This window comes from Paramormyrops kingsleyae, chromosome 8, assembly GCF_048594095.1.
Source record: "Paramormyrops kingsleyae isolate MSU_618 chromosome 8, PKINGS_0.4, whole genome shotgun sequence".
Taxonomy (NCBI): domain Eukaryota; kingdom Metazoa; phylum Chordata; class Actinopteri; order Osteoglossiformes; family Mormyridae; genus Paramormyrops; species Paramormyrops kingsleyae.
Genome location: NC_132804.1, coordinates 4,261,982 through 4,288,728, shown reverse-complemented (window position 1 = coordinate 4,288,728; position 26,747 = coordinate 4,261,982). Strand labels below are relative to the sequence as shown.

The following is a 26,747-nucleotide window of genomic DNA, read 5'->3' as shown; positions in this document are numbered from 1 at the left end:
AGTCGGCATAGAAGCGAGAATTCCGCTCCGGTTAGACACCCCGTCACTCCCTAGCCAATATAAATACGTTCGATTTGATTAAAGGTTATCTAATCTCATCTGAACACCCGTTTTCAGCTTCTCATTTCAAACATCGGACACCGTGGTTTTGCACTCGCATCTTTACAAACTGTATGTATTGAACTCCGTTTATTGCTACTGGAAGCTTCTTCTACTACCGCGGTTCTTCTACTGGCAGCGGCGTGTCGGGCTATGCGCGGAGTATGCTTAGCACTCAAAAGGCTACTGCATGTTTTTGTTTGTTTTGTTTTTCCTGGGGATAAACCTTTGAGAATAACGTACTATAATACATCGTTATTTATTACAGAATTGTTTATTTGTGAAGGCATGCCTACTCGCGTTCTCATCACTGTAATACAGTAGTAAATGAAGGAGGTTACTTGAAAAAGCAATCGTTACGAGCATTAATGTGCAGGTAGTGTCAGGACACTTCATTCCAATTCAGCACTTTATTTCCCAATACACTGTAGCTTAACAGGGCCTAACAATGTCCACTGTCTAATGATATTCAGTGTCCAAGCAAAATGACCAGGCTCTTGCCGTGACTAAAGGATTTATAGATGGAACCCAGATAGCATGCGGATATGCTAAATGCTGTAAATGTAAAGGGCGTGTCCACCTCAAGAAGACAGAACCCACCCAGCACCAGACGTCCATGGACATTGTTTTTTTTTTTCCCTCAGATTTAAAATCCTTGAAGACGTTGGACTTTTGTTGGTTTTAAACACATGATCAGGCACTGTATGCAGTTCCTGTTGAAAAGTAGCTCTTATGAGGTTAACATCTGTGAGGTTCAGAAACTGGTAATGGGCCACAATATGGCCAGATGTCAAACAGAGCCCGCCCACTCGTGGCTAACATTAGGCCCTGCTCTGGCCCACATGTGCCAACCTGATGCGGCAACCTAGAGCGGTCCGCTCAATCGCCATCATTCCATGCTATATGTAGGCCAGATGAAAATGCGTGATGTGGGTCACATCCGGGCCAGAAAGATTTTGCTATCTGGGAATGTTCATCGTATGACAAATTTGCACAGGTTAATTCTCTACTCGTAGATTCAAGATTCTTTAATTGTCACATACATAGTTATACAAAGTACAACACGTAGTGAAATGCATCCTGAAGCGCTCTTTTGTAGACTGTGCAAGTTGTTAAAGTTAAAAAGTGCAAAAAGCAAGCTAAAAATGCAAGCAGAGGAGTATGTTCAAAATGAACGGTAACAAGACATAAAGCTACCAGTGTAGCAGTACGGATTTGGTGAGGGATACAAGAGCACAATGTACATCAGGGTATGAGATGCAATGGCATGTTCAGGTTCAGAAACCTTATGGCCTGGAGGTAGAAAGTCCTCCTAAGCCTCTCAGTCCTGGCCATGATGCTCCTGAGTCTCTTTCCTGATTTCAGAAAAGGTTGTGTCAGAAGTGGGATTCGAACCCACACCTCCAGTGGGAGACCAGAACACCCGCTTCTACGGAAGGTATTGAACCTTGAGTCTGGCGCCTTAGACCACTCAGCCATCCTGACGACTTTGGACTGGTTCAATTAATAATAATAATTTGATTTGTGATTCCAATTAATGAACCCTGATTGATGGTTCAAGGTGAATAAACATAACAAAATATAATACAGGCAATGACAACTGGGTGGTCATGAGTAGGGGAGAGTACTACCAATATGGATAAAGTGAGTGTTCTGATGTTCGAGTGCTTTAAAGCTATTTCAGATGCAAAATGGATGAGATGGTTCAAACATCATTTGAACTTTTTGCCAATGAGAAAGGACTTATAGTTAATGCTGATACAACAGCTGTGACTAGGCAGCAGAGGAGAGCGTTGCTTTTACATCGTGCGGGGCCTGACGTGCAGCACATTATCTCCACCTTGCTGAATACAGGCGACGCGGTCGATTATGATGCCGCAGTGTGGGCTTTGAATGCTTATTTTGTATCGCACGTTAAGGTAGATTTTGTGTCGCTCTCGTTTCATGCACTCTCACAAAAGCTGGGGGAAACAGTGCGGCAATTTGCATGTAGACTCAGACAAGCAGCTAGTGACTATGCACTCTCGGCCGGGCGTTGGAAGTTGCGTCGTTCTGCGAGAGGATTGAGGAGTCCTTGTTAGCGACGTTCGAGGAAGGCATTACATCGACAAGGAAGGAAAGTGTGAACTGCACAGGGCAAAGACACAACAAAGCGAAACCCAAATGACCACAACACCCACAGAAGAGTAAGTCAGAACAGCGTTGCTACGTGGAAGTGCAGGTCATTTTGGCAAAGACCCGAAATGCCCAGCTAGAGCTCAGAAGTGCCATGAATGTAATGGTATAGAAATATTTTTGAAAGTATATAGGACGAAAATACCATTCTTATGATTCCAATTAATGAACCCTGATTGATGGTTCAAGGTGTGGACTACTTATGTTCCAGAGGCAGAGAGAAAATTGTCTGCTTATTCATTTAGTCAACCATTACCTGTAAAAGTTTCAGGTTTCAAGTGTGAAACTAGGATCAGATGCTAATGAATATGATGAGTTTGTCATCAAAGGGGATGGTTAGCAATATTTGGGGAAGGATACAGCAGTGAATCTCAGAGTGTTGAGAATGAGCACAAACATTGCAATAACAATCATGCACATGAATCAGATGAATATGTGCGATTCATTACTGTGAGGGCCATCCCGAAAGCTCTGAGCGAAAGGGAGGTGGAAGAAGCTTCAAAGACTGAAGCAGCGCCACAAGACTCCAGCCTGAAGCTCTCCGAGGATGACGTGAGGAGGACTTTTTCCCGACTCAACATCCGTAAAGCACCCGGCCCAGACGGAGTTTCAGGTCGCGTCTTAAAAACATGTTGCGACCAACTAGCTGCTGTCTTTATGGATATTTTTGATACGTCTCTGAGAGTCTCATCTGTCCCCACCTGCTTCAAGCACTCAGCCATCATCCCTGTCCCTAAGAAAAATAAAACAGACTGCCTTAATGATTACCGTCCAGTACCGCTTACTCCCATAGCCATGAAGTGCTTCGAGAGGCTGGTGCTAGAACACATCAAGGACATCATCCCTGACAGTCTGGACCCCTTCCAGTTTGCCTATCATAGCAACAGGTCCACGGAGGATGCCATCTCCATAACACTCCACACCACCCTGTCTCATCTGGAAAACATGAACTGTTATGCCAGGCTGCTGTTTGTGGACTACAGCTCCGTATTTAACACCGTCATTCCATCCCAGCTCATCACTAAACTCCTGGATCTGGGGATTAGCTCTTCACTGCGCAACTGGGTACTGGATTCCCTCACCAACAGACCTCAGCCAGTGCGTACTGGTGGAAAAACCTCCTCCATCATCACCATCAGCACTGGCACCCCGCAGGACAGTGTGCTGAGCCCCCTGCTTTACTCTCTCTACACCCATGACTGTGTAGCTAAGTACAGCTCCAACACCATCCTGAAGTTTGCTGACGATACCGCCGTAATAGGTCTGATCAGCGAGGACGATGAGACGGCCTATAGGGAGGAGGTCAGACTCCTGGAAGAATGGTGTCAGGACAACAACCTCTCCCTCAACGTCAACAAAACTAAGGAGATGATTGTGGATTTCCGCAAACAGACAACAGAGCACAGCCCCATCTACATCGGAGGTGAGGCTGTGGAGCAGGTCAGCAGCTTTAGGTTCCTCGGAGTCACCCTCACTGATGACCTTAAATGGTCAAGTCACACTACGGCAACAGTCAAGAAAGCCCAACAACGCCTCTACTTCCTCAGGAGACTGAGGAAAGTCCGGATGTCCCCCACACCCCTGTGCAGATTCTGTCAGTTCAGGACAACAGAGCTCTGCAGCGGCTGGTGCACTCAGCACAGAAGATCACGGGCACACAGCTGCCTGCGATCCGCGACATCCACACTACACGCTTGTATTAGGATGAATTCGCGGACGATTACGTCACCCACGTGACATGGAATTAACTTTACTATAATATTCTGGAAAGTTGTAATTGTGGATTAATTCCGATCGCGTGTGGACTGATCGTCCTGAAATTCAGATCAATCGTCCATGATTCACCCCGAATGTTACTAAACTGCACGAACATGTTATTTACCGATCCCCTGTAAAACCTAATTTTGCCATAAATAACTTGGGCTCATAAAGAGAAGCCAGGATGCTCATCTGGGCCATTAGATCGGCATTGTTACGTCCTGCTGCTGTTCGCTCCGCCCCCTCCACCAGGACCACTCAGCTCGACCCTTGCTCCGCCTCCCCGTCTGGACCCCGCCCACCTTTCCCCGCAAGCCGGCCGTCACTTCCGTCCGGCGGAAGTGAAAAGCCGGACAGAAAGTACCCTCGAGAGCTCTGCTCATATTTTGGATTGTGTTTTGGTTTGCTTATTTGAATGATTATTGTGTATGACGGTTTTGGTTTCTCGGATTACGATTTCTCGCTTTGCCCTTCTCTGTACTTCTGCCCTGGTTTTGTTTGATTTCTGGTTTTCGATCTTTCGCCCGGTTTTTGGTTTACGACTTCGCGCGCCCCTCGGACTTTACGCTTTGGCTTGTATGTGTGTTTGTGTATGTATCTGGTGCGTAGGGAGTGGTTGCCGTTTTGTTTTGTTATACTTTGTGTCCACTGATTTGGATAGGGAGTTAGGTATAGGTTTTGTTGTTTCTGTGTTCTTTGGTAGTTCAGTTAGACTTGGGTTTCGTTCGGTAGTTGGGGTTTTGTTTATTGTTTTGGCCTTTATCACTCCTGAAGCTCTTGCACCAGGTTTGCTGTTATGTGTCTGTCTTGCGTGAATAAAATATAAAAAAAAACTATAAAAATATCCCCTTTGTCCACGTGTGTTCCCTTGTACACCACACCCTGTGTTCCCCTTTCCCCATTCCCTTCCTCTGTTACACCCTAACCCCTAGACAGGGTCGTAACAGAATTGGGGGCTCGTCCGGGATCCCATTGTCTGGGATTTCACTGTTTTGCATCATCCCTCTGTGTTGTCACTCGGTTGCTGTGTGTTTTTCGGGTTTGCTTGGCGGTTTATCTGTGGTAGGGATAGTTTGTGTAACTAGGTTTAGTATGGCTACGTTCGACCTGCTTGAGTTTACGCTGAACCCCACAGCGGAACAATTTGAGGCTTGCAGGAAGTCTGACCTGGTAGCCATAGCGGGATTCTTCAACGTGGTGATCCCTGTCGGTGCCTCGAAGCAGGTGATTAAGCAGGTCCTGCACGACGAGTTGGTTATGCAAGGAATCCTGCCAGAGCCTGGAGATCTCTCGGGTGTTGCACCTAGCCCAGCCCGGTCGCCTACGACGGCGGAAGCCGGAGGCCCGGTGCCAGGGTCTCGCATGGATCCCAAGAATCTCGGCTCGTCTAAGGAGGAGATCCTCCTCACAATTCGGCTGAGAGAAACCGAATTGGAGATTAAGAAGCAGGACTGCCAAGCCCAAATCTTACGAATTAGGGCTTTGGAGATGGAAGCAGAGCGGGACGCTGCCGTGCAAAGGGCGAGGGTAGGCCAGCCACAGCCTGTTCCTCCGCCGCGGAAGGTAAGCTCGCCCCTTGAAACTGCTCGCTCCACCGCTCGTGCCGGTGTAGGTTCGCCGGACGAGAACGTGCGTCCTAATCCTCAATCTCCGCTGGGTTTAACTCGAACTCCTGAAAAGGAGAACATTGGATTTGACGTGAGTCGCCATATTGGACTCGTGCCCATATTTAGAGAAAATGAAGTGGATGCATATTTCCCTATCTTCGAGCGCATCGCGACCACTTTGAATTGGCCCAGGCACCTTTGGTCGCTTTTGCTTCAATGCAAACTCGTAGGGAAAGCTCAGGAGGTATGTTCGGCTCTTGGATTAGAACAGAGTCTAGATTATGATGTGGTGAAGGCCACTGTTTTAAGGGCTTATGAGTTAGTGCCCGAAGCATACCGGCAGAACTTTCGGAAGCTTTGTAAATCCGCCCAGCAAACTCACGTGGAATTCGCTCGGGAGAAGTCACTCCTCTTTGATAAATGGTGTACCGCTAGTGGTGTGACTGACTTTGATCATCTTAAAGAGCTGCTTTTGTTAGAGGAATTTAAAAACTGTGTACCTGATCGTGTGGTTATATACTTGAATGAGCAAAAGGTGACGTCTCTTGCGGAAGCCGCCACCCTCGCTGATGAATTCATACTGACCCATCGAACCGTGTTTGTTCCTACTCCTATGCCTCGTAAACTCCACCCTAGATCGGTGCCGACCCCTGAGACGGCTGTTTCTACCTCACGCGTAGAAACCAGGGAATGTTTCTATTGCCATGAAGTTGGTCATCTGATATCCGTTTGTCCTGCGCTTCGGCGCAAGAATACCCGTTCGGCTGTTAGGAAGGTAAATGTTGCTGATTGTGTTATTGATGTCTCGCCGCCAGCCCACTCTGTTGAACCTGCCTTCCAACCATTTGTGTTTTCTGGTTTTGTTTCGTTCGATGATGCCGATGTAAATACCCCTGTAACCATTTTGCGTGACACTGGAGCTGCTCAGTCCTTTATACTAGACGATGTGTTACCCTTTACTGACTCGACGTACACTGGTTATGATGTTCTTGTGCAAGGGATTGAGTTAGGAACTGTGAGAGTGCCTCTGCACCAAGTGTATTTGAAAACCAATGATTTCTGTGGTGTTGTTAAAGTGGCTGTTCGACCTCGTCTTCCTGTTTCGGGTGTTACATTCATTTTGGGGAACGACATAGCGGGAGGTAAGGTAGTTCCACTACCTGAGGTAGCGTCAGAGCCAGGGTGCTGCTCCGACAATTTGGATGTTGACTATCCTGCTGTATTCCCCACTTGTGTTCTCACTCGGTCCCAGGCTCGAAAATTTGCAGACATTGAGCTAGCTGACACCTTTATGGCTGATCAGGAGATCACCATTTTGCCCCCGTGCTCTGGTCCAGAACCTGAACTAGAAGAACTTGTTCCACCCCAAGCCACTGGTAGCATATGTACACGGGGAGAGTTAATCTCCGCTCAGGAAGCTGACCCCTCCCTGAAGGAGTGCTTTGATTCGGCCGTGGAGAAAGCAGACTTAGCAGACCACGCAGTAGCTTACTTCTTGGATCACAGTGTGCTAATGAGGAAGTGGACACCTCCTCAGTCTCCCAAGGAATGGGCTACGGTATTTCAGGTGGTTGTTCCATGTCCCCTTCGACCTCAAGTATTAGCCTTAGCTCACGATCACCCGTGTTCAGGTCACCTTGGAATTAGGAAGACGCTCGCCCGCATAACCAAGTGCTTCTATTGGCCAGGAATAAATTCAGACATAAAAAGATACTGTCGTTCGTGCCATGCCTGCCAAATAGTCGGAAAGCCGAACCAAATTATTCCCCCCGCTCCCCTGCGCCCAGTCCCAGCGATTGGGGAACCCTTCGAACATGTCTTTATTGATTGTGTGGGTCCATTACCCAAAACTCGTTCAGGGAATAGTTATCTCTTTACCCTAATGTGTGCCACCACCCGTTACCCCGAAGCAATACCCATGCGGAGCTTAAAAACAAAAGGGGTGGTGAAAGCGCTAATAAAATTTTGTACCACATTTGGTTTACCGAGATATGTACAGTCCGACCAAGGGTCAAACTTTACTTCCCGGTTGTTTTCCCAGGTATTACGGGAATTGAAAATTAGACATCAGGTCTCCAGTGCTTATCACCCGGAGTCCCAGGGTGCCCTCGAGCGTTTTCACCAAACGTTTAAGACAATGTTGCGAACTTACTGTTCAGAGGCAGGAAAAGATTGGGATGAGGGAGTACCTTTGCTTTTATTCGCAATTCGGGATACAGTACAGGAATCCACTGGATTCAGTCCAGCTGAGCTTGTTTTTGGGCATACGCTACGTGGTCCCTTGAAGGTACTGCAAGAGCAGTGGTTGTCCCCGAATCCACCTCCTCAGACTAGGAATGTGTTAGGCTATGTTAAGTCTCTGCGTGAGCGCCTTGGTACAGCCAGGGACTTGGCCAAGCGCTCGTTAGGTTCGTCACAGGAGGTGATGAAAACTCGTTTCGATAAGACAGCTAGAGAACGGTCGTTCCAAGAGGGAGACCGCGTGTTAGTCCTTTTGCCCTTGCCTGGCTCGTCTCTTCAAGCCCGGTTTTCAGGTCCTTATAGTATACAGGAAAAAGTAAGTCCCACCAATTATATCATTGAGACCCCAAACCGCAAGCGGAAAACTCGCCTGTGTCATATAAATATGCTAAAACCTTACGTTGATCGTGCTGACCCCGTTCCTTCGTCCGCTTCTGTTTTGCTCCACTCTGCTGTGGCTACTGTGCCGGTGCGCGAGTACTCGCCCGAACTCGATGAGCTGCACCTCGGGAGAAATTGTTTGCCATGCGCTCGCCTACCAAATTCAGAAGCCCTTAAAGTCCTCGAGAAAAGGCTTGCTCACTTACCCCGGGCCGCCCAATCGGATATCCAGGCCCTAGTGCGCAAGTTTCCGTCGCTATTCTCCGACACCCCTTCGCAGACCCCTGTGTTAGAACATGACATTGATGTTGGAGATCACATCCCCATTAAACAGCACCCCTATCGCGTTAGTCCTCATAAGCGGGAGCTATTAAAAAAGGAGACTGATTACCTGCTGGAAACGGGTCTTGCCGTTCCTAGTTCCAGTCCCTGGAGTTCACCCTGTTTGCTTGTCCCAAAACCCGATGGTACGTCTCGTTTCTGCACCGACTATAGGAAAGTCAACGCGGTAACCAAACCCGACGCCTTTCCGCTTCCTAGAATGGAAGATTGTGTGGACCGCATTGGGTCCGCTCGGTTCGTAACCAAGCTCGACCTCCTGAAAGGATATTGGCAGGTACCATTAACCCCTCGTGCTTCGGAGATCTCCGCCTTCGCTACCCCAGACACCTTCCTACAATACACGGTTATGTCCTTCGGATTACGTAATGCCCCAGCCACATTTCAGCGACTAATGAATATAGTACTCGGCGGTGTTAGACATTGTGAAGCTTACTTAGATGATGTGGTTGTCTACTCTGACTCGTGGGAACACCATATGACGGTGTTAGACCTAGTCTTTACTAGATTAAAGGAGGCTTCGTTAGTGTTAAACCTCGAGAAGTGTGAATTCGGACAGGGCACTGTCACTTACTTGGGTAAACTGGTGGGACACGGAACAGTCAAGCCTGTGGACGCCAAAGTCCAAGCAATTACGTCGTTCCCCATACCAAAGACAAAGAAAGACCTTCGCCGCTTCCTGGGGATGGCGGGTTATTACCGCTGTTTCTGCCGAAATTTTTCGGATGTCGTTTCACCCCTAACCAATTTACTCCGTAAGGACGCCCAAGTGAATTGGTCTGCTGAATGCCAATCTGCTTTCGACTCGGTAAAATCCCTGCTTACTAGTTCCCCCGTGTTAGCTGCCCCTGACTTTGGAAAGCCTTTTAAATTGGAGGTAGACGCCAGCGGTACTGGAGCCGGCGCTGTCCTTCTCCAAGAGGACGCCGCGGGTTTAGACCATCCGATTTCATATTGGTCAAAGAAATTCGTGAAGCACCAGTTGGGATACAGCACGATAGAGAAAGAGGCCCTCGCGATGTTACTCGCTTTGCAGCACTTCGAAGTGTACGTAGGTGATAGTCCCCAACCTGTGACCGTTTTTACCGATCACAACCCACTTGTGTTTTTAAACAAAATGTGTAATTCCAACCAACGACTCATGCGCTGGTCCCTCATTGTACAAGCGTTCAACTTACGGATTATCCATAAGAAAGGCGCCAGTAACTTGGTGGCTGACGCCCTCTCACGTATGTGACCTTTTTGTATATACTGGGGTAATATACCCTGTTTCTAATTAACTGTGTTTTGTGGAACCTATGAGGTTCACACTTGTGGGGGGGGGGTGTTACGTCCTGCTGCTGTTCGCTCCGCCCCCTCCACCAGGACCACTCAGCTCGACCCTTGCTCCGCCTCCCCGTCTGGACCCCGCCCACCTTTCCCCGCAAGCCGGCCGTCACTTCCGTCCGGCGGAAGTGAAAAGCCGGACAGAAAGTACCCTCGAGAGCTCTGCTCATATTTTGGATTGTGTTTTGGTTTGCTTATTTGAATGATTATTGTGTATGACGGTTTTGGTTTCTCGGATTACGATTTCTCGCTTTGCCCTTCTCTGTACTTCTGCCCTGGTTTTGTTTGATTTCTGGTTTTCGATCTTTCGCCCGGTTTTTGGTTTACGACTTCGCGCGCCCCTCGGACTTTACGCTTTGGCTTGTATGTGTGTTTGTGTATGTATCTGGTGCGTAGGGAGTGGTTGCCGTTTTGTTTTGTTATACTTTGTGTCCACTGATTTGGATAGGGAGTTAGGTATAGGTTTTGTTGTTTCTGTGTTCTTTGGTAGTTCAGTTAGACTTGGGTTTCGTTCGGTAGTTGGGGTTTTGTTTATTGTTTTGGCCTTTATCACTCCTGAAGCTCTTGCACCAGGTTTGCTGTTATGTGTCTGTCTTGCGTGAATAAAATATATAAAAAAACTATAAAAATATCCCCTTTGTCCACGTGTGTTCCCTTGTACACCACACCCTGTGTTCCCCTTTCCCCATTCCCTTCCTCTGTTACACCCTAACCCCTAGACAGGGTCGTAACAGGCATGCAGGATGCTTATCTTGGTTTCGGGAGATAGGGTGGGGGGTCGGTATACAGCACCCTATATTGCCTTTAGGGGGGAACAGGGAGGCATTGCGCAAGGACGCCTATTGTAGTATGTTATCGCAAGCAGCATCACTCGGACAAAAGGGGCAATTGGAGCACACTATATTGCCTGGGGGGAAGAGGTGAGCCTGGCCAGCTTACCCCCTGCCCACACGCAACTCTAAATTTAGTATAAAGGAAGGGGGAGATCCCAGTACTGACCGGAGTTCAGCCGTGGGATAGAGCACGCATCGCCCGGCACTTTTCTCGGAACTCACGTGTTGGTCTCCTGCCAGGACTGAAAGGGCTCCCCAGTCCATGTGTGAAGGTGGGTGATGATAGCACGTCCGAGTGTAAATAGCTTTGCAACTGCTTATGCTTTCCATTGATTGTTGCGAGTAAATTATTGCCGCTTGTGATAATATTTCGTAACTTTTTATGTTTCCTTGCTTCTTTTATGTATTATTGCTTCTTTTCTATATATATATTCGTACCTTTGCACCTAATACTATTAGCTATAAGATATATATTATTTGATACCCGTTGTAGTACGAGTTATTTTGCATTGCCTTCAATATGATAGCTTAGTATTGGTGTTAATGCGAGATCATTTTGTATTACTTATTAAAGTGTATTTGAGTGAACCTAAGCGTGCCTGTTTGTTCCTTCGAGAGCCCTATATCCCTCTCTCATCCATTTTAAGACAACGCTGTCTCAGGAAAGTGAACTATCAGACGGGACCACAGCCACCCTGCACTGTCACTTTTCACCCTCCTCCCATCTGGGGAGCGACTGAAGTCCATTCGGACGCGCACCTCCAGGTTTAGGAACAGTTTCTACCCAACTGCAATCAGACTCATGAACAATCAGTAACCTGTGTCACCTCCACTGCTACCCACACATATATTTTTGTCTCTGTCTCTATTTATTCCTGTGATTTTGGTCTTATTTACTTATTTATAATTCACCATCATTCATTCACTTGTCATCCTGTTATCTATCCATCTTGTCTATGTTCACTGTCTGCAGGAGCACATGCAAGCAAGCATTTCAGTGTACTCGTACTTGTACACAATAAAAGAATTGAATTGGGAAGCTGAAAAACCACGTCAAGTATTTGTATTGGCGTACTTAAGAAAATGAGCTACGGCTGTTAAAACCAGTGTTTAGCTACAGAAGAAATTAAAAATATATGACTGAGTTTGGTTGGTCTGTAATTGAAACCAAAAGTCTGTAGAGAAAACATGTTTGAGACAGCAGTTTATGTCCAAGTAAAAGGGGAAAGCCATGTACTGAACAGTATGTTATCCATTTAAGAGGGGGGGAACTATAGGGTGGATGTTTGCAAGCAGAAGAAAGAAGCGCAAAGGGACCAGAGTAGAACCAGGGATGCCTGCGATTTAATGAAACCAGACTAATGGTTCAAGGTGAATAACTATAATATAGCAGGACGCTCCAGCCCAAAATTTTCCATTGTTTATCCTTAAACGTTAACAACCTAATCGGGTATCGACCTAATCTTGCTTCCAAGTAAGACAATAATTGAGTTGTCCCTTGCCTCCTTCAGTCTTGGACTGGCCGTTTCCAAGTTTGGGCAAGAGCTGAGCTGTTGAAACCTACCATAACTTGACAGCAAGTCTTCGCTGCTAAGGGCAGCAGATATTTGAACTGTCTGCATCCAAAGTTAGCAGCACCAGAGCTGAAACACAGCTGCTACAATGATTGCATTGATGAGCAGCCACTTTCTGTAGCAGACTAGTGATCCACATCCCAAAATAGCAGCATGGTTCTGTGTATTTGCATTGAATAACTGAATTCAGTCAGTAAGCCACACCACCCACAGGAGAACAGCAAAGGGAGTTCCCTCAAACCCCTTTCTAGCTCACAAAAATGCACCCCACAGCAAGCTTTGCAAACAAGCATTTATTGCTCAGTTGACCACAATTCAGAATTGCACCAGAAAGCACCCCCGTAAGTCACAGGGACAAGCAGTGTACATTCCCACAGGACATCGGGAATCCTGGGACCACCGAACATCCCTTTGAGGGGGTCAATCGTCTCGCTTCCCTGTAGAGGAAGTAGGCAATGGGGTTATATACACACACACCACAGAGCATCAATTACTTTGGGTTTAATTACAACCACACAACATTACCTGCTGTAGGTACACACAGGTTACCACAACCACTGGAATAACACTGCCAGCCCTTGGAACAATCTCCGTCAACCTTACACGTTGTGGCACTCGTCGTAATGACGGGACATAGACCTGGATATCCTTCAGAAGCAAAGATCAGACAAAGGCATTAACATTACACCAATACAGATGCCACCACTTCCTGTCAGCTACAAGCTGGCACTCAGGTGAGTGAGTGCCAAGTCATGCCCGTGGCCACCCTAGTCCTACCCAGTCACTAGGGAACAAGGAGCACATTTACACACACGATCACACAAAAGCAGGGACACTTACCAGAAGTAGATTGCACACATGTACGGATAGTTCCATATGCACAGCACTTCAATTTGCCAGGACAGTCGCAATCACAGGTACAGCTTGATGTTGATGGCAGCCTCCCCCCATTTGTTGGACAGGCACCAGCTCTGCAGACTACATGGGAAAATCCATACCATAGGCTTAATTCCGATAGACTAAATAAACCAAACTGCATGCAAAGGCAGACGAACATCTTTAGTAGAAGTTGTTAGCCATTTAGCTAAACATTCAGAAGCTGCCATTTCAGATTCATGCAGGAGTTTCTGGTCAGATCGAGGAATTTGACTGGACAAGACAGCAATTGGAGCATTTTGTTGGTACATTTTGAATAAACTATGTGGATCCTCCACCCATTGCCAAGCTGTCAGTCAATTTAGGCATACCCATGACTTAGAAATGGGCATTGGCACGATAAGGGACACAGTTCACGTAAAAGGAAGGATCAATCAACCAAGCAGTGAACCACGACAAATACTTGCAGGCCTAATTAATTATTCTTCGACATTAACACAACGGCTATATAACAAGGAGATGGACAAGGAGCGTTAAACTCACCAGGACATGGTTCTTCACATCTAAATCCAAATACAATTAACAACTTAGCCATAACAATAGCCGCCAGAAACACCCGCATTATTGCAACCCTGTCGTCTATTGCTTTTTACTTAGCATGGTACTGACTTTGGAAAACGCCAATTTAAAGGCAACTTTAAAAAGAGGCGTGGCGAGAGGACGGCGCTACATTTGTCATCGACGCATCACTTTTCGCACAATATATACCGTAGTATAAAATGTATTTTTATTTTTTCATTCTCAATTAAAGCTTAATGTAAGATTCGATTAATTAAAATATGTCGCAATATTACATATATAAATCGAAACGGCAATATATCAAGACAAAACTAATTTCTAAAGCTCAGAACACGTGAGAATGCGCACACCGCCTGATTAACAACAGACTGCGGTACACCGGAGGGTATTCCAGACAGCGGGTTTAGCGCGCAATCCGCAGTTAATGGCGCGAACCGGATCCCTTTCCGTTCCAGAAACCGAGATCAGACGGAGCGTCACTCAGTCTCCGTGGCGACGAAAGGAACTAAATGTACCTGCGGGACAGCGGTTTGGCTTCGGCAGCTCAGGGTTTACAGTGCGGTTGCGTCGGCAGAGTTGGGCAGGTTGGTTTGGCTGATCGTTTCTGCGGGCGACAGTCGGCATAGAAGCGAGAATTCCGTTCCGGTTAGACACCCCGTCACTCCCTAGCCAATATACATAAATTCGATTTGATCAAAGGTTATCTAATCTCATCTGAACACCCGTTTTCAGCTTCTCATTTCAAACATCGGACACCGTGGCTTTGCACTCGCATCTTTACAAACTGTATGTATTGAACTCCGTTTATTGCTACTGGAAGCTTCTTCTACTACCGCGGTTCTTCTACTGGCAGCGGCGTGTCGGGCTATGCGCGGAGTATGCTTAGCACTCAAAAGGCTACTGCATGTTTTTGTTTGTTTTGTTTTTCTTGGGGATAAACCTTTGAGAATAACGTACTATAATACATCGTTATTTATTACAGAATTGTTTATTTGTGAAGGCAGTAGTAAATGAAGGAGGTTACTTGAAAAAGCAATCCTTACGAGCATTAATGTGCAGGTAGTGTCAGGACACTTCATTCCAATTCAACACTTTATTTCCCAATGTACTGTGGCTTAACAGGGCCTAACAATGTCCACTGTCTAATGATATTCAGTGTCCAAGCAAAATGACCAGGCTCTTGCCGTGACTAAAGGATTTATAGATGGAACCCAGATAGCATGTGGATATGGGCCTAATGCTAAATGCTGTAAATGTAAAGGGCGTGTCCACCTCAAGAAGACAGAACCCACCCAGCACCAGACGTCCATGGACATTGTTTTTTTTTTTCCCTCAGATTTAAAATCCTTGAAGACGTTGGACTTTTGTTGGTTTTAAACACATGATCAGGGACTGTATGCAGTTCCTGTTGAAAAGTAGCTCTTATGAGGTTAACATCTGTGAGGTTCAGAAACTGGTAATGGGCCACAATATGGCCAGATGTCAAACAGAGCCCGCCCACTCGTGGCTAACATTAGGCCCTGCTCTGACCCACATGTGCCAACCTGATGCGGCAACCTAGAGCGGTCCGCTCAATCGCCATCATTCCATGCTATATGTAGGCCAGATGAAAATGAGTGATGTGGGCCACATCTGGGCCAGAAAGATTTTGCTATCTGGGAATGTTCATCGTATGACAAATTTGCACAGGTTACTTCTCTACTCGTAGATTCAAGATTCTTTAATTGTCACATACATAGTTATACAAAGTACAACACGTAGTGAAATGCATCCTGAAGCGCTCTTTTGTAGACTGTGCAAGTTGTTAAAGTTAAAAAGTGCAAAAAGCAAGCTAAAAATGCAAGCAGAGGAGTATGTTCAAAATGAACGGTAACAAGACATAAAGCGACCAGTGTAGCAGTGCGGATTTGGTGAGGGATACAAGAGCACAATGTACATCAGGGTGTGAGGAGCAATGGCATGTTCAGGTTCAGAAACCTTATGGCCTGGAGGTAGAAAGTCCTCCTAAGCCTCTCAGTCCTGGCCATGATGCTCCTGAGTCTCTTTCCTGATTTCAGAAAAGGTTGTGTCAGAAGTGGGATTCGAACCCACGCCTCCAGTGGGAGACCAGAACACCCGTTTCTATGGAAGGTATTGAACCTTGAGTCTGGCGCCTTAGACCACTCAGCCATCCTGACGACTTTGGACTGGTTCAATTAATAATAATAATTTGATTTGTGATTCCAATTAATGAACCCTGATTGATGGTTCAAGGTGAATAAACATAACAAAATATAATACAGGCAATGACAACTGGGTGGTCATGAGTAGGGGAGAGTACTACCAATATGGATAAAGTGAGTGTTCTGATGTTCGAGTGCTTTAAAGCTATTTCAGATGCAAAATGGATGAGATGGTTCAAACATCATTTGAACTTTTTGCCAATGAGAAAGGACTTATAGTTAATGCTGATACAACAGCTGTGACTAGGCAGCAGAGGAGAGCGTTGCTTTTACATCGTGCGGGGCCTGACGTGCAGCACATATTCTCCACCTTGCTGAATACAGGCGACGCGGTCGATTATGATGCCGCAGTGTGGGCTTTGAATGCTTATTTTGTATCGCACGTTAAGGTAGATTTTGTGTCGCCCTCGTTTCATGCACTCTCACAAAAGCTGGGGGAAACAGTGCAGCAATTTGCATATAGACTCAGACAAGCAGCTAGAGACTATGCACTCTCGGCCGGGCGTTGGAAGTTGCGTCGTTCTTCGAGAGGATTGAGGAGCCCTTGTTAGCGACGTTCGAGGAAGGCATTACATCGACAAGGAAGGAAAGTGTGAACTGCACAGGGCAAAGACACAACAAAGCAAAACCCAAATGACCACAACACCCACAGAAAAGTAAGTCAGAACAGCATTGCTACGTGGAAGTGCAGGTCATTTTTGGCAAAGACTCGAAATGCCCAGCAAGAGCTCAGAAGTGCCATGAATGTAATGGTATAGAAATATTTTTGAAAGTATATAGGACGAAAATACCATTCTTATGATTCCAATTAATGAACCCTGATTGATGGTTCAAGGTGTGGACTACTTATGTTCCAGAGGCAGAGAGAAAATTGTCTGCTTATTCATTTAGTCAACCATTACCTGTAAAAGTTTCAGGTTTCAAGTGTGAAACTAGGATCAGATGCTAATGAATATGATGAGTTTGTCATCAAAGGGGATGGTTAGCAATATTTGGGGAAGGATACAGCAGTGAATCTCAGAGTGTTGAGAATGAGCACAAACATTGCAATAACAATCATGCACATGAATCAGATGAATATGTGCGATTCATTACTGTGAGGGCCATCCCGAAAGCTCTGAGCGAAAGGGAGGTGGAAGAAGCTTCAAAGACTGAAGCAGCGCCACAAGACTCCAGCCTGAAGCTCTCCGAGGATGACGTGAGGAGGACTTTTTCCCGACTCAACATCCGTAAAGCACCCGGCCCAGACGGAGTTTCGGGTCGCGTCTTAAAAACATGTTGCGACCAACTAGCTGCTGTCTTTACGGATATTTTTGATACATCTCTGAGAGTCTCATCTGTCCCCACCTGCTTCAGGCACTCAGCCATCATCCCTGTCCCTAAGAAAAATAAAACAGACTGCCTTAATGGTAAGCGCTACTGGGCGGTTCATAGCCATGAAGTGCTTCGAGAGGCTGGTGCTAGAACACATCAAGGACATCATCCCTGACAGTCTGGACCCCTTCCAGTTTGCCTATCTTAGCAACAGGTCCACGGAGGATGCCATCTCCATAACACTCCACACCACCCTGTCTCATCTGGAAAACAAGAACTGTTATGCCAGGCTGCTGTTTGTGGACTACAGCTCTGCATTTCACACCGTCATTCCATCCCAGCTCATCACTAAACTCCTGGATCTGGGGATTAGCTCTTCACTGTGCAACTGGGTACTGGATTCCCTCACCAACAGACGTCAGCCAGTGCGTATTGGTGGAAAAACCTCCTCCGTCATCACCATCAACACTGGCACCCCGTAGGGCAGTGTGCTGAGCCCCCTGCTTTACTCTCTCTATACACATGACTGCGTAGCTAAGTACAGCTCCAACACCATCCTGAAGTTTGCTGACGATACCGCCGTAATAGGTCTGATCAGCGAGGACGATGAGACGGCCTATAGGGAGGAGGTCAGACTCCTGGAAGAATGGTGTCAGGACAACAACCTCTCCCTCAACGTCAACAAAACTAAGGAGATGATTGTGGATTTCCGCAAAACAGTCAACAGAGCACAGCCCCACCTACATCGGAGGTGAGGCTGTGGAGCAGATCAGCAGCTTTAGGTTCCTCGGAGTCACCCTCACTGATGGCCTTAAATGGTCAAGTCACACTACGGCAATAGTCAAGAAAACCCAACAACGCCTCTACTTCCTCAGGAGACTGAGGAAAGCCCGGATGTCCCCCACAACCCTGTGCAGATTCTACAGGTGCACTGTGGAATCCATCCTGACAGGATGCATCACATCCTGGTACAGCAGCTGCTCTGTTCAGGACAACAGAGCTCTGCAGCGGCTGGTGCACTCAGCACAGAAGATCACGGGCACACAGCTCCCTGCGATCCGCGACATCCACACTACACGCTTGTATTAGGATGAATTCGCGGACGATTACGTCACCCACGTGACATGGAATTAACTTTACTATAATATTCTGGAAAGTTGTAATTGTGGATTAATTCCGATCGCGTGTGGACTGATCGTCCTGAAATTCAGATCAATCGTCCATGATTCACCCCGAATGTTACTAAACTGCACGAACATGTTATTTACCGATCCCCTGTAAAACCTAATTTTGCCATAAATAACTTGGGCTCATAAAGAGAAGCCAGGATGCTCATCTGGGCCATTAGATCGGCATGCAGGATGCTTATCTTGGTTTCGGGAGATAGGGTGGGGGGTCGGTATACAGCACCCTATATTGCCTTTAGGGGGGAACAGGGAGGCATTGCGCAAGGACGCCTATTGTAGTATGTTATCGCAAGCAGCATCACTCGGACAAAAGGGGCAATTGGAGCACACTATATTGCCTGGGGGGAAGAGGTGAGCCTGGCCAGCTTACCCCCTGCCCACACGCAACTCTAAATTTAGTATAAAGGAAGGGGGAGATCCCAGTACTGACCGGAGTTCAGCCGTGGGATAGAGCACGCATCGCCCGGCACTTTTCTCGGAACTCACGTGTTGGTCTCCTGCCAGGACTGAAAGGGCTCCCCAGTCCATGTGTGAAGGTGGGTGATGATAGCACGTCCGAGTGTAAATAGCTTTGCAACTGCTTATGCTTTCCATTGATTGTTGCGAGTAAATTATTGCCGCTTGTGATAATATTTCGTAACTTTTTATGTTTCCTTGCTTCTTTTATGTATTATTGCTTCTTTTCTATATATATATTCGTACCTTTGCACCTAATACTATTAGCTATAAGATATATATTATTTGATACCCGTTGTAGTACGAGTTATTTTGCATTGCCTTCAATATGATAGCTTAGTATTGGTGTTAATGCGAGATCATTTTGTATTACTTATTAAAGTGTATTTGAGTGAACCTAAGCGTGCCTGTTTGTTCCTTCGAGAGCCCTATATCCCTCTCTCATCCATTTTAAGACAACGCTGTCTCAGGAAAGTGAACTATCAGACGGGACCACAGCCACCCTGCACTGTCACTTTTCACCCTCCTCCCATCTGGGGAGCGACTGAAGTCCATTCGGACGCGCACCTCCAGGTTTAGGAACAGTTTCTACCCAACTGCAATCAGACTCATGAACAATCAGTAACCTGTGTCACCTCCACTGTTACCCCCCCCCCCCACACATATTTTTGTCTCTGTCTATTTATTCCTGTGATTTTGGTCTTATTTACTTATAATTCACTCATTCACTTGTCATCCTGTTGTCTATCCATCTTGTCTATGTTCACTGTCTGCAGGAGCACATGCAAGCATTTCATTGTACACGGTACTCATACTTGTACACAATAAAAGAATTGAATTGGGAAGCTGAAAAACCACGTCAAGTATTTGTATTGGCGTACTTAAGAAAATGAGCTACGGCTGTTAAAACAAGTGTTTAGCTACAGAAGAAATTAAAAATATATGACTGAGTTTGGTTGGTCTGTAATTGAAACCAAAAGTCTGTAGAGAAAACATGTTTGAGACAGCAGTTATTTAATGAAACCAGATTGATGGTTCAAGGTGAATAAGTATAATATAGCAGGACGCTCCAGCCACAGGTGTTGCCAATTTGTCCACCAGTTTTATTTACAGTTTCTCCAATATTTATAGGGCAGGTCCACACAACATTTTAAAGTTCTCTAGTCGTACTCCATGGTTTAAGAATTTGATTTCTGCAACTTAATATACAAAGACTCATTTTGTTCAGAGAACCATGTATGACAATTTTGCCTTAAAAGGGCATTGTCTGCTCTGTACGGTGACAACTACACAAATGTCGGGGGAGGAACCTAATTATGTTTCCCGTTTCTGAACGCTACCAGCTGATGTCAGATTTTTGAATCCGAAAATATTGAACTAAAATGGATTGATCTGAGGGCCCAATGTGGTAGCAGATCTTTAAATCTGTATTCAATTGTCGCAGCACCAGAGGCAAGACACAGCTACTAGAATAACTGCATTGGATGAGCAGCCATTTTCTGCTGTGGACCAGTGACCTACATCCCCAAATGGGGTTATGGGTCAGTGTATAGTTGCATTGACAATTGAATTCAGTCAGTCAATTTAAGCCACACCACCCCCAGGAGAACAGCAAAGGGAGTTCCCGCAAGCCCATTTCTAGCTCACAAAAATGCACCCCACAGCAAGCTTCGCACACAAGCATTTATTGCTCAGTAGACCACAATTCAGAATTGCACCAGAAAGCCCCCCTAAGTCACAGGGACAAGCAGTGTACATTCCCACAGGACATCTGGCAGCATTGCAATGGCCCAGGACAGTGGGAATCCTGGGACCACTGAACATCCCTTTGAGGGGATCAATCGTCTCGCTTCCCTGTAGAGGAAGTAGGCAACGGGGTTATATACGTGTACACACCACAGAGCATCAATTACTTTGGGTTTAATTACAACCACACAACATTACCTGCTGTAGGTACACACAGGTTACCACAACCACTGGAATAACACTTCCAGCCCTTGGAACAATCTCCGTCAACCTTACACGTTGTGGCACTCGTCGTAATGACGGGACATAGACCTGGATATCCTTCAGAAGCAAAGATCAGACAAAGGCATTAACATTACACCAATACAGATGCCACCACTTCCTGTCAGCTACAAGCTGGCACTCAGGTGAGTGAGTGCCAAGTCATGCCCGTGGCCACCCTAGTCCTACCCAGTCACTAGGTCACGAGACACACACACACACGCACAAAAGCAGGGACACTTACCAGAAGTAGATTGCACACATGTACGGATAGTTCCATATGCACAGCACTTCAATTTGCCAGGACAGTCGCAATCACAGGTACAGCTTGATGTTGATGGCAGCCTCCCCCCATTTGTTGGACAGGCACCAGCTCTGCAGACTACATGGGAAAATCCATACCATAGGCTCAACTCCAATAGAGTAAATAAACCAAACTGCATGCAAAAGGCAGACAAGAACATCTTTAGTAGAAGTTGTTAGCCATTTAGCTAAACATTCAGAAGCTGCCATTTCAGATTCATGCAGGAGTTTCTGGTCAGATCAAGGAATTTGACTGGACAAGACAGCAATTGGAGCATTTTGTTGGTACATTTTGAATAAACTATGTGGATCCTCCACCCATTGCCAAGCTGTCAGTCAATTTAGGCATACCCATGACTTAGAAATGGGCATTGGCACGATAAGGGACACAGTTCACGTAAAAGGAAGGATCAATCAACCAAGCAGTGAACCACGACAAATACTTGCAGGCCTAATTAATTATTCTTCGACATTAACACAACTGCTATATAACAAGGAGATGGACAAGGAGCGTTAAACTCACCAGGACATGGTTCTTCACATCTAAATCCAAATACAATTAACAACTTAGCCATAACAATAGCCGCCAGAAACACCCGCATTATTGCAACCCTGTCGTCTATTGCTTTTTACTTAGCATGGTACTGACTTTGGAAAACGCCAATTTAAAGGCAACTTTAAAAAGAGGCGTGGCGAGAGGACGGCGCTACATTTGTCATCGACGCATCACTTTTCGCACAATATATACCGTAGTATAAAATGTATTTTTATTTTTTCATTCTCAATTAAAGCTTAATGTAAGATTCGATTAATTAAAATATGTCGCAATATTACATATATAAATCGAAACGGCAATATATCAAGACAAAACTAATTTCTAAAGCTCAGAACACGTGAGAATGCGCACACCGCCTGATTAACAACAGACTGCGGTACACCGGAGGGTATTCCAGACAGCGGGTTTAGCGCGCAATCCGCAGTTAATGGCGCGAACCGGATCCCTTTCCGTTCCAGAAACCGAGATCAGACGGAGCGTCACTCAGTCTCCGTGGCGACGAAAGGAACTAAATGTACCTGCGGGACAGCGGTTTGGCTTCGGCAGCTCAGGGTTTACAGTGCGGTTGCGTCGGCAGAGTTGGGCAGGTTGGTTTGGCTGATCGTTTCTGCGGGCGACAGTCGGCATAGAAGCGAGAATTCCGTTCCGGTTAGACACCCCGTCACTCCCTAGCCAATATACATAAATTCGATTTGATCAAAGGTTATCTAATCTCATCTGAACACCCGTTTTCAGCTTCTCATTTCAAACATCGGACACCGTGGCTTTGCACTCGCATCTTTACAAACTGTATGTATTGAACTCCGTTTATTGCTACTGGAAGCTTCTTCTACTACCGCGGTTCTTCTACTGGCAGCGGCGTGTCGGGCTATGCGCGGAGTATGCTTAGCACTCAAAAGGCTACTGCATGTTTTTGTTTGTTTTGTTTTTCTTGGGGATAAACCTTTGAGAATAACGTACTATAATACATCGTTATTTATTACAGAATTGTTTATTTGTGAAGGCAGTAGTAAATGAAGGAGGTTACTTGAAAAAGCAATCCTTACGAGCATTAATGTGCAGGTAGTGTCAGGACACTTCATTCCAATTCAACACTTTATTTCCCAATGTACTGTGGCTTAACAGGGCCTAACAATGTCCACTGTCTAATGATATTCAGTGTCCAAGCAAAATGACCAGGCTCTTGCCGTGACTAAAGGATTTATAGATGGAACCCAGATAGCATGTGGATATGGGCCTAATGCTAAATGCTGTAAATGTAAAGGGCGTGTCCACCTCAAGAAGACAGAACCCACCCAGCACCAGACGTCCATGGACATTGTTTTTTTTTTTCCCTCAGATTTAAAATCCTTGAAGACGTTGGACTTTTGTTGGTTTTAAACACATGATCAGGGACTGTATGCAGTTCCTGTTGAAAAGTAGCTCTTATGAGGTTAACATCTGTGAGGTTCAGAAACTGGTAATGGGCCACAATATGGCCAGATGTCAAACAGAGCCCGCCCACTCGTGGCTAACATTAGGCCCTGCTCTGACCCACATGTGCCAACCTGATGCGGCAACCTAGAGCGGTCCGCTCAATCGCCATCATTCCATGCTATATGTAGGCCAGATGAAAATGAGTGATGTGGGCCACATCTGGGCCAGAAAGATTTTGCTATCTGGGAATGTTCATCGTATGACAAATTTGCACAGGTTACTTCTCTACTCGTAGATTCAAGATTCTTTAATTGTCACATACATAGTTATACAAAGTACAACACGTAGTGAAATGCATCCTGAAGCGCTCTTTTGTAGACTGTGCAAGTTGTTAAAGTTAAAAAGTGCAAAAAGCAAGCTAAAAATGCAAGCAGAGGAGTATGTTCAAAATGAACGGTAACAAGACATAAAGCGACCAGTGTAGCAGTGCGGATTTGGTGAGGGATACAAGAGCACAATGTACATCAGGGTGTGAGGAGCAATGGCATGTTCAGGTTCAGAAACCTTATGGCCTGGAGGTAGAAAGTCCTCCTAAGCCTCTCAGTCCTGGCCATGATGCTCCTGAGTCTCTTTCCTGATTTCAGAAAAGGTTGTGTCAGAAGTGGGATTCGAACCCACGCCTCCAGTGGGAGACCAGAACACCCGTTTCTATGGAAGGTATTGAACCTTGAGTCTGGCGCCTTAGACCACTCAGCCATCCTGACGACTTTGGACTGGTTCAATTAATAATAATAATTTGATTTGTGATTCCAATTAATGAACCCTGATTGATGGTTCAAGGTGAATAAACATAACAAAATATAATACAGGCAATGACAACTGGGTGGTCATGAGTAGGGGAGAGTACTACCAATATGGATAAAGTGAGTGTTCTGATGTTCGAGTGCTTTAAAGCTATTTCAGATGCAAAATGGATGAGATGGTTCAAACATCATTTGAACTTTTTGCCAATGAGAAAGGACTTATAGTTAATGCTGATACAACAGCTGTGACTAGGCAGCAGAGGAGAGCGTTGCTTTTACATCGTGCGGGGCCTGACGTGCAGCACATATTCTCCACCTTGCTGAATACAGGCGACGCGGTCGATTATGATGCCGCAGTGTGGGCTTTGAATGCTTATTTTGTATCGCACGTTAAGGTAGATTTTGTGTCGCCCTCGTTTCATGCACTCTCACAAAAGCTGGGGGAAACAGTGCAGCAATTTGCATATAGACTCAGACAAGCAGCTAGAGACTATGCACTCTCGGCCGGGCGTTGGAAGTTGCGTCGTTCTGCGAGAGGATTGAGGAGCCCTTGTTAGCGACGTTCGAGGAAGGCATTACATCGACAAGGAAGGAAAGTGTGAACTGCACAGGGCAAAGACACAACAAAGCAAAACCCAAATGACCACAACACCCACAGAAAAGTAAGTCAGAACAGCATTGCTACGTGGAAGTGCAGGTCATTTTTGGCAAAGACCCGAAATGCCCAGCAAGAGCTCAGAAGTGCCATGAATGTAATGGTATAGAAATATTTTTGAAAGTATATAGGACGAAAATACCATTCTTATGATTCCAATTAATGAACCCTGATTGATGGTTCAAGGTGTGGACTACTTATGTTCCAGAGGCAGAGAGAAAATTGTCTGCTTATTCATTTAGTCAACCATTACCTGTAAAAGTTTCAGGTTTCAAGTGTGAAACTAGGATCAGATGCTAATGAATATGATGAGTTTGTCATCAAAGGGGATGGTTAGCAATATTTGGGGAAGGATACAGCAGTGAATCTCAGAGTGTTGAGAATGAGCACAAACATTGCAATAACAATCATGCACATGAATCAGATGAATATGTGCGATTCATTACTGTGAGGGCCATCCCGAAAGCTCTGAGCGAAAGGGAGGTGGAAGAAGCTTCAAAGACTGAAGCAGCGCCACAAGACTCCAGCCTGAAGCTCTCCGAGGATGACGTGAGGAGGACTTTTTCCCGACTCAACATCCGTAAAGCACCCGGCCCAGACGGAGTTTCGGGTCGCGTCTTAAAAACATGTTGCGACCAACTAGCTGCTGTCTTTACGGATATTTTTGATACATCTCTGAGAGTCTCATCTGTCCCCACCTGCTTCAGGCACTCAGCCATCATCCCTGTCCCTAAGAAAAATAAAACAGACTGCCTTAATGGTAAGCGCTACTGGGCGGTTCATAGCCATGAAGTGCTTCGAGAGGCTGGTGCTAGAACACATCAAGGACATCATCCCTGACAGTCTGGACCCCTTCCAGTTTGCCTATCTTAGCAACAGGTCCACGGAGGATGCCATCTCCATAACACTCCACACCACCCTGTCTCATCTGGAAAACAAGAACTGTTATGCCAGGCTGCTGTTTGTGGACTACAGCTCTGCATTTCACACCGTCATTCCATCCCAGCTCATCACTAAACTCCTGGATCTGGGGATTAGCTCTTCACTGTGCAACTGGGTACCGGATTCCCTCACCAACAGACGTCAGCCAGTGCGTATTGGTGGAAAAACCTCCTCCGTCATCACCATCAACACTGGCACCCCGTAGGGCAGTGTGCTGAGCCCCCTGCTTTACTCTCTCTATACACATGACTGCGTAGCTAAGTACAGCTCCAACACCATCCTGAAGTTTGCTGACGATACCGCCGTAATAGGTCTGATCAGCGAGGACGATGAGACGGCCTATAGGGAGGAGGTCAGACTCCTGGAAGAATGGTGTCAGGACAACAACCTCTCCCTCAACGTCAACAAAACTAAGGAGATGATTGTGGATTTCCGCAAAACAGTCAACAGAGCACAGCCCCACCTACATCGGAGGTGAGGCTGTGGAGCAGATCAGCAGCTTTAGGTTCCTCGGAGTCACCCTCACTGATGGCCTTAAATGGTCAAGTCACACTACGGCAATAGTCAAGAAAACCCAACAACGCCTCTACTTCCTCAGGAGACTGAGGAAAGCCCGGATGTCCCCCACAACCCTGTGCAGATTCTACAGGTGCACTGTGGAATCCATCCTGACAGGATGCATCACATCCTGGTACAGCAGCTGCTCTGTTCAGGACAACAGAGCTCTGCAGCGGCTGGTGCACTCAGCACAGAAGATCACGGGCACACAGCTCCCTGCGATCCGCGACATCCACACTACACGCTTGTATTAGGATGAATTCGCGGACGATTACGTCACCCACGTGACATGGAATTAACTTTACTATAATATTCTGGAAAGTTGTAATTGTGGATTAATTCCGATCGCGTGTGGACTGATCGTCCTGAAATTCAGATCAATCGTCCATGATTCACCCCGAATGTTACTAAACTGCACGAACATGTTATTTACCGATCCCCTGTAAAACCTAATTTTGCCATAAATAACTTGGGCTCATAAAGAGAAGCCAGGATGCTCATCTGGGCCATTAGATCGGCATGCAGGATGCTTATCTTGGT

At 46.2% G+C, this 26,747-nt stretch overlaps 2 long non-coding RNA genes and 3 other non-coding genes across 5 annotated transcripts; all 5 read right to left on the bottom strand.

The window, feature by feature from the left end:
* Positions 1 to 1,473: 1,473 nt before the first annotated feature.
* On the bottom strand, positions 1,474 to 1,584 carry trnal-caa (transfer RNA leucine (anticodon CAA)). Its single transcript has 2 exons — positions 1,547 to 1,584; positions 1,474 to 1,519 (listed from the first exon to the last, which is right to left on the bottom strand). It is a non-coding gene; the product is annotated as a tRNA-Leu (tRNA).
* An 11,027-nt stretch (positions 1,585 to 12,611) lies between these two features.
* On the bottom strand, positions 12,612 to 13,968 carry LOC140592174 (uncharacterized). The gene is made up of 4 exons (XR_011992464.1): positions 13,753 to 13,968; positions 13,174 to 13,311; positions 12,859 to 12,981; positions 12,612 to 12,770 (listed from the first exon to the last, which is right to left on the bottom strand). It is a non-coding gene; the product is annotated as an uncharacterized lncRNA (long non-coding RNA).
* Positions 13,969 to 15,854: 1,886 nt separating this feature from the next.
* On the bottom strand, positions 15,855 to 15,965 carry trnal-caa (transfer RNA leucine (anticodon CAA)). The gene is made up of 2 exons: positions 15,928 to 15,965; positions 15,855 to 15,900 (listed from the first exon to the last, which is right to left on the bottom strand). It is a non-coding gene; the product is annotated as a tRNA-Leu (tRNA).
* Positions 15,966 to 20,636: 4,671 nt separating this feature from the next.
* On the bottom strand, positions 20,637 to 22,006 carry LOC140592173 (uncharacterized). The gene is made up of 4 exons (XR_011992463.1): positions 21,801 to 22,006; positions 21,219 to 21,356; positions 20,912 to 21,034; positions 20,637 to 20,821 (listed from the first exon to the last, which is right to left on the bottom strand). It is a non-coding gene; the product is annotated as an uncharacterized lncRNA (long non-coding RNA).
* A 1,896-nt stretch (positions 22,007 to 23,902) lies between these two features.
* trnal-caa (transfer RNA leucine (anticodon CAA)) lies at positions 23,903 to 24,013 on the bottom strand. Its single transcript has 2 exons — positions 23,976 to 24,013; positions 23,903 to 23,948 (listed from the first exon to the last, which is right to left on the bottom strand). It is a non-coding gene; the product is annotated as a tRNA-Leu (tRNA).
* Positions 24,014 to 26,747: the final 2,734 nt, after the last annotated feature.